The 7,314-nt window shown below is 41.1% G+C and overlaps 1 long non-coding RNA gene across 1 annotated transcript; it reads right to left on the bottom strand.

Annotated features, from left to right (window-relative positions):
- Positions 1–1,547: 1,547 nt before the first annotated feature.
- Positions 1,548–7,044, bottom strand: LOC134082223 (uncharacterized). Its single transcript, XR_009939607.1, has 3 exons — positions 6,869–7,044; positions 6,175–6,279; positions 1,548–1,695 (listed from the first exon to the last, which is right to left on the bottom strand). It is a non-coding gene; the product is annotated as an uncharacterized LOC134082223 (long non-coding RNA).
- Between the last annotated feature and the right edge of the window lie 270 nt (positions 7,045–7,314).

The following is a 7,314-nucleotide window of genomic DNA, read 5'->3' as shown; positions in this document are numbered from 1 at the left end:
AGCACCTGCAGCAGTGCTTATGGCAAGGCTATTAACACCTGTCACTGAGCTATGGACAAGCAGTTATGCTCGAAAATTGTCATAATAACAGACACACCTAATTGTATGGCTCTATGTTTAAACACATCAAATTAGCAAGCATTTCCGCAGCAACGTTTGCTTTCTTTTTCTGTCGGTCCGCTTGGTCAATTGCGCAGCAAATTATCAGATCACCGGACCTAATTTCACTCCATGTCTCGCGGACCAGCAGCAGTCTCCACGTTTCGCGGCCCATAGTTTGAGAAACGCTGCATTAAAGTGTCATTAGGTTGTAGGCTACATGTTTAGTGATTTCTTTGTGTGTTTTTCATTGTAGTGTGAGTAGTTCCTTAAAATACGGAACAAAGAGCGTCTCGTATCTGTTCAATACGGAAGAAGACTAACTATTACTTATATATTTCTTATAACGAAACGCAAAGAAAAAATACGAGGACTGACCATCTCGTTTCTCCGCGTTTCCCCCAATACCATGGCGACAAAGAGAAATAAATATGATTTGACATTTAAGCTGATTGCTGACAAATTTGCCACACAATTCGGGAGAAGCAGCGGACAGGAGCGCCACCACAAGCAAGCACTTCTAGCCCAAATTAACATGGCAACGTTGCCTATGACTAAAGTGTCTAAGTAGGCTAGTCCTACTAATATTACATTTGATTGGTAGCATGTTTGTAGCGCGCCAGTTTACCCATCCCCTACATCAAAACAGCTTAGAATCAATCAAAGAATCAGCTGTGTCGGCGTTAGGCTGTAGGCGATTTTCTATAACCATTTTCATTCATTTCAACAATGGTTCATTGAAACGTCGTTTGAATAATTTCGCCAGTCATCACCTTCATTGTAATGATTAAATGAGATTAAGGAGTCGACTATTGACGGATATGCGATCTTCATCATTTTGAAATGCGGGATGAAACTTTCTGCCACCTGGTGGTTGTTTGGGTACATTGCCTTAGCCTCGAAAAAATCGGCTTGACGGCCTGCGGGATCTCTTCGGGAGTCCCGCGGGAGAAGGTGCATTCTCAACCCGTACCCACTGTAAGGATGTGGGGTTATTTTAATTGCAAAGGCCAAGGGAACTTTTTTAGGGTGCATAGTATCCTGGATCCATGAAATAATAAAAACCTGCCTGCCTCTATGGGAATTTAACACATAGGGGTTCAAATACTTATGACGCCTGTATTTTAAGGAAAACATTTATCTATTTACGATACATTATTCATTAACATAGAAAATTGGTGTCCTTAAATGTTGGATATTTCCTCATTTTTGTATTTACAGTAAGACATTAAGATCAATTTCCAAAAGATGATTTTATATTCCTCTTTATACTCAACTTTAGCATGTGTTCAAATACTTATGGAGGGCACTGTATATGAAATAAATAAATAAATAAATAACAAAGGTATAACATGTGTTCCCCCCAGCAATAACAAATAACAAATACAGTACACCTCCGCAATACATTTGTTACATTTGCCCCCCCCCCCCCCCCCCCTTAGCTCACGTTAGCATCAGGGTTTCTGTTTTGCTGTAGTAACCTCTGCCGTCGTCCGCCACCCTGGTCTCTCGCGTTTCGTAGCCATGACTTAATTTCTTTTTCAACATTAGATGCCTGTGGCATCTCACCAACAAATCCAACTCTCCTCACAGCATCTGAATGGGTGTTAAAAAATAGCAACGCTTTACTTGAGGTTTTCGACAGAGTGACATGAACCTGTCACTAACATGACACATCATCATGAACATGTAATAACACTTGATGACATTACATTGGCATTACATGGTTTCTACATTCTTATACTACTTTTATAGTAAGCACCACTGGGGTCGTTATCTGCACGTTGGAGGAACATCATTCCACTGTCAACTGGACAACTACAGAATTTCTTGATGGTTTCAAGTTGTATTCATTTATTTATTTTTAAATCATGTACTCCTGTCCTGCAGAATGTCAGAGCAGTATTCCAAGCCATTTTCATAAAATTATGAAATATATCTAAAGGCAAATTTGGCTGTCTATGTTAAAAGAGAATGCCGGTGTAGCTATAGACTATTCTGGAAAATGAACAAAGACTGCATATGCATAATAATTTGGAATGCAGTTTGCCGGGGAGCAGAATTTCAAGCAGACGTTCAGGCAGGCCGGAGAAGACCGCCTCCTAGTTGTAGCTAAATAGCCAAATCGCTGTTTTAAACCACAGAAAGGCTCAAAGTTAGCCTGATTACCATCGACTTTCAAAGGCTCTGCGAGACTTTAGTCTGACCAAGGGCCTGTGCTAACACGGTTTCTCCAAGCGCTGGTTGACCCGCCTCCTTTAAGTGCCTCGATTTGCTACTGGTCGATGTCAGAAAGCGGTTTGCCGAGTTTAAACCAACAACAACACTCTTTCCTCTGCCTTGAACACGCCTCTACCCAGAGCCACTGCTCAAAGTTGATTGGTTCTCGACCAAAGGGGACAGTTCCGCAGATTTCGGGAACTCAGAAATCCTTCCCGATTAGCAGTTGACCAGACCAGCGACAGCAAAAGCCGAAGGTGTTACGTCACTGGGACGGCGTGCCAGGCTAGCTCAAAGTAGTCCCACTCTTCGTTGACAGTATAATGACATTTCCAACATTTAAAAAGAGGGCTGAGGCAAAACAACGTATAATCACGTTTTAACACACCTGGGGCCTCATGTACAAAGCTTGCGTACGCACAAAAATGCTGCGTACTCTAAGTCTCACGCTCACGTCCGGATGTACAAAGACTGACTTGAATGTGAGAATGTGCGGTCCTCCACGCAAGCTTCATGCCTGGCGTACGCACATTTCCAGTGTGTATCGTCAGTTGGCGACACATAGAGGCAATGCAGCGCAACAACATTAGTTGATCACGAATCAAGGCCTTTATTTGCACAGCATATTAAAAATAGCACTTCGAAATAGGCATATGTTTCTAGATAATTGGCCATGCAACATGCGTTAATAGTACCAAACTATGCAACAGCCTATATCTGCAATTAAAACTGTAGTCTTATCAGAGGATATCAAGAATTAGGTAGCCTAATGTGAAACGTATAGAGATAATGCCTATATTTAGTTCCATACATGATTATTCACTTGCTTATCAAACATTTCAGATTTCGAAGAGCTTTCCTTCCTCGAAATCTGTGATGAATGTGGTCGGCTTCACGCATATGTCCATGTCTAAAACATTTTCCGGGTGTTTTAACATATTTCCGACAGTTTTCAGTAAAACAAAAAACAAATGGGACAAGATGATCCGTGTGAATAGCTTAGTGCCAATTGAAGCAATTTCCCTGACTGACTGCATAGGCTACTTTGACTTTCCTCGAGTAAGCATTCACATTATTGTTGTAACACTTGTGCAAAATATAGGAATATGATCCAGAAATCGTCGTGGCAAAGCGTGGATAAACTTACTATGGGTGCGCGATGCGTGTTCTTACTCGGACACGTGTGATTTAATTACCTTTTAATTATTGCAGTTATTTTGTAATGCTTGAAATGCCCAACAAACCGCGTTATGTGAACCTTGTCACTTGCAGACTGACCAATGAATCTGCCACGGTCTCTGACCCTTGTAGCCACTGCCACGCTCTGCCTCTACTGTTTTTTTTTTGTTATTAATTACAGATGATAAAGACGTAGGCTACTGTCTTTACCATGTTGTCTGATAAGAGCACTTCTACCTCGCAATCGCTGGTAATAAACGTTTAATACTTTTTCGATTTGATTACATAAATTATTACATTTTGTAGCATGTTCAAGAACGGATGGATCCACAAATGATTTTTTTCTCTTATTAATATTGTGGGATAAGGCGTTTTGCCTTCGCGGAGGTCTGAGTTTTCGAGTGGCCTTCTAGTTAGCATATTAAAATGAGTGTGATTGAGGGAGGAGAGGGGGTGGAGTATAATGCTCATGCATGTGCGCTTAATTTCACGTTATTTGGGATGTACAAAGGAAAGCTGCGTGGATTGCTGCGTACGCATGGTTTCATACATCTGAATTTTTTTGTGCGTACGCTTCTTTCCAGATTTTCGCGTACGCAATGTTGTAGTAAGAATTCCATGCAAGTCTTCGTACATGAGGCCCCAGATCTCTCATTTACTCAAGAATTTAGAAAATTAAATAATAATAATAAAATAATACCACCGAATGACAAGGTGTATAAGGTATACAAGAAATACACTATATTGGCAAAAGCATTCGCTCACCTGTCTTGACTCACATATGAACTTCGGTCACATCCCATCCTTAAAGGAATATTCCGCCATTTTTGGAAATATTTTCCACCTCCCCTTGAGCAAAACGATCGATATTTCCCTTTTTCCCCTTCATCCAGCCATTCTGTGAGTCTGGCGATACAACTTTTAGCTTCAGCCTGGCATAGATCATTGAATCGGATTAGACCATTAGCTTCTCGCCTGCTAGTATCATGCTTAAAAGTAACTAAGATTTCCGGTAATTTTCCCATTTAAAACGTGTCTCTTCTCAAGTTAGAGTGCAATAAGACCAACTGAAAATGAAACCTGGCATTTTTCTAGGCTGATTTGACATGGAACTACACTCTCATCTGGAGTAATAATCAAGGGAAGTTGCAAACGTACCATGGGCACAGTGATATCACGCACTACTACTGCTTGTTGCCCATGGGGACTATTTTCAGATATCACTGCGCCCATGGTACGTTTGCAACTTCCCTTGATTATTACGCCAGATGAGAGTGTAGTTCCATGTAGTTCCAAGCTATGCTAGGCTGAAGCTAAAAGTTGTATCGCCAGACTCACAGAATGGCTGGATGAACGGGAAAAAGGTAAATATTAATTGTTTTGCTCGAGGGGAGGTGAAAAATTAGCTTATTTCCAAAAATGGTGGAATATCCCTTTAATCCATAGGGTTTATGATGACATCAGTCCACCCTTTGCAGTTATAACAGCTTCAACTGTTCTGTGAAGTCTTCCCATAAGGTTAGGAGTGTGTTTCTGGGATTTGTTGACCATTCTTTCAGAAGTGCATTTGTGAGGTCACACATTGATGTTGGATGAGGTGACTGGCTCTCAGTATTCATCCTAATTCATCCCAAAGGTGTTCTATTGGGTTGAGGTCAGAACTTTATGCAGGCCAGTCAAGTTTATCCACACCAAACTCTGTCATCCATGTATTTATGGACCTTGCACTGGTGCACAGGCATGTTGGAACAAGTAGTGGCCATCCCCAAATTTCCCACAAAGTTAGGAGCATGGAATTGTCCAAAATCTCTTGGTTAATGCTGAAGCATTCAGAGTTCCTTTCACTGGAACTAAGGGACCAAGCCCAGCTCAGGGACGGCCCCTTCCTGTTCCAACATGACTGTGCATCAGTGCACAAAGCAAGGTCCATAAAGATAGATAGATAGATAAAGGCATGAATGACAGAGTTTGGTGGGGATGAACTTGACTGTCCTGCACAGAGTCCTGACCTCAACCCGATAGAACACTTTTGGGATGAATTAATGTGGATACTGAGAGCCAGTCGCCTCGTCCAACATCAGTGTGTGACCTCACAAATGTGCCACTGAAAGAATTGTCAAAAAATCCCAGAAACACACACCTAAACTTTGTGGAAAGTCTAAGAGTTGAAGCTGTTATAGCTGCAAAGAGTGGACTGACATCATAATAAACCCTATGGATTAAGGATGGGATGTGACTGAAGTTCATATGTGAGTCAAGACAGGTGAGCGTCAGGGTCCGGTTCGCCCTGTCGGTCCTTATTTTCCCGATAATGACCAGCGTTCTATACATTATCCCTTACGTATATACAGCAGTGAAAATAAGTATTGTACATGTCACATTTTTTTTCAACAGTTATGTCTGACTGGACTACTGACATGAAATGTATTAACTTAAAAAAATCTACACAAGTAAAGAAATCAGAACTTTAAACCCCCAAGTAACGATTACCGATGTAACGGTAAACAATGATTAAAAATGTTGACGATAACAATTACCGCTTTCATTTCAAATATCATAATTATCACGGTTGATTACCACAGTGTGGAAACTGTGTGTTTAATCTTTCCCAGCTTTACCCAAGGCTGCTTTTGACATAGGCCTGGTAGGCCACAATGAAACAAAACTAGCATTTACCAGGCATTTCCTGAAAAGGCATGTAGACTCTTCCCTGAAGAAAAGCGGCAGTCCTTCCAGGGCTATCCTTCTCCTATGTGCTGTGATATCTGCCACCTGCACATACTGTAGATGGAGATACAGAAAGAATGACAATATTTGACACAATTCCCAATTGTTGTTTAATTTAGCTATAGACTTCATCAGTTACAGGAAATTTCCCACGGGAAATTTGTTGGTTTAGGTTGAGATGGTCACTGTACTATCAGCAGGAAAAAGAACAAGAACACTTGGTACAACATATACTAAATAGCAGACCAACTGCTAAAGTATTACAAAGCCATTGTAATTTTTACTCTTAATTCATACATGATGCAGTTTACAGCCTATGCTTGTGGACAGCCGTGGCCTACTGGTTAGGGCTTCGAGCTTGTGACCGGAGGGTTGCGGTTCCATCCCCGACCAGTCCACGGCTGAAGTGCCCTTGAGCAAGGCACCTAACCCACCTCGCTGTGCTATGTGTGTTCACTAATTCGGTTAAATTGGGTTAAATACAGAGAACGAATTTCCCTCACGGGATCAAAAAAGGATATATACTTATATACTTCATGAGACTCAATTACAGCATACAGTTGTGGGTTCTGTTCTGTTTATGCCGATGAAACGGCAGTAAGTCTAGAGGGGAAAAATTGGGCATACACTGACTGCCAAATACCTGACTTGTGTTGAATGATGATGGCTCGGTGATGCAATATGGCATCTTTGCTTCCTCTGGAAAACATGCAGCATGTGTAGGGGAAGATGGATTCATTAAAATACTTAGGGAGTCCTAAGAGAGGATTGGAGGCCATTGCCCATTAGGAATGAGCTAAGATGCATTTGCAACAGGTTAAAACACATATGTGCTCTTCCAAATATGAAAGACACTTGTTATGAAGGTGTTGAATAAGTGTGAGACTGCACTAGTTCTTTTTTGGTGTCAACTTGTGTCAAATTGAGAGAAAACACTTGTTGAGCTATTTAAATTGTGCTGGTTTGATTTGCTTACTGAAAACATTGAAAGTATATGAATTTTGTAACATTTGCAGATAACCTGATCAAATTTTCCTGTTCTATTGCCTATGCACTTGACCATGACCAGATATTTCCTTTAAGCTTATA

The sequence above is a fragment of the Sardina pilchardus genome, chromosome 6 (assembly GCF_963854185.1).
Source record: "Sardina pilchardus chromosome 6, fSarPil1.1, whole genome shotgun sequence".
Taxonomy (NCBI): Eukaryota; Metazoa; Chordata; class Actinopteri; order Clupeiformes; family Clupeidae; genus Sardina; species Sardina pilchardus.
The sequence above is the reverse complement of the archived record's forward strand: the minus strand, read 5'-3'. Positions and strand labels throughout refer to the sequence as shown.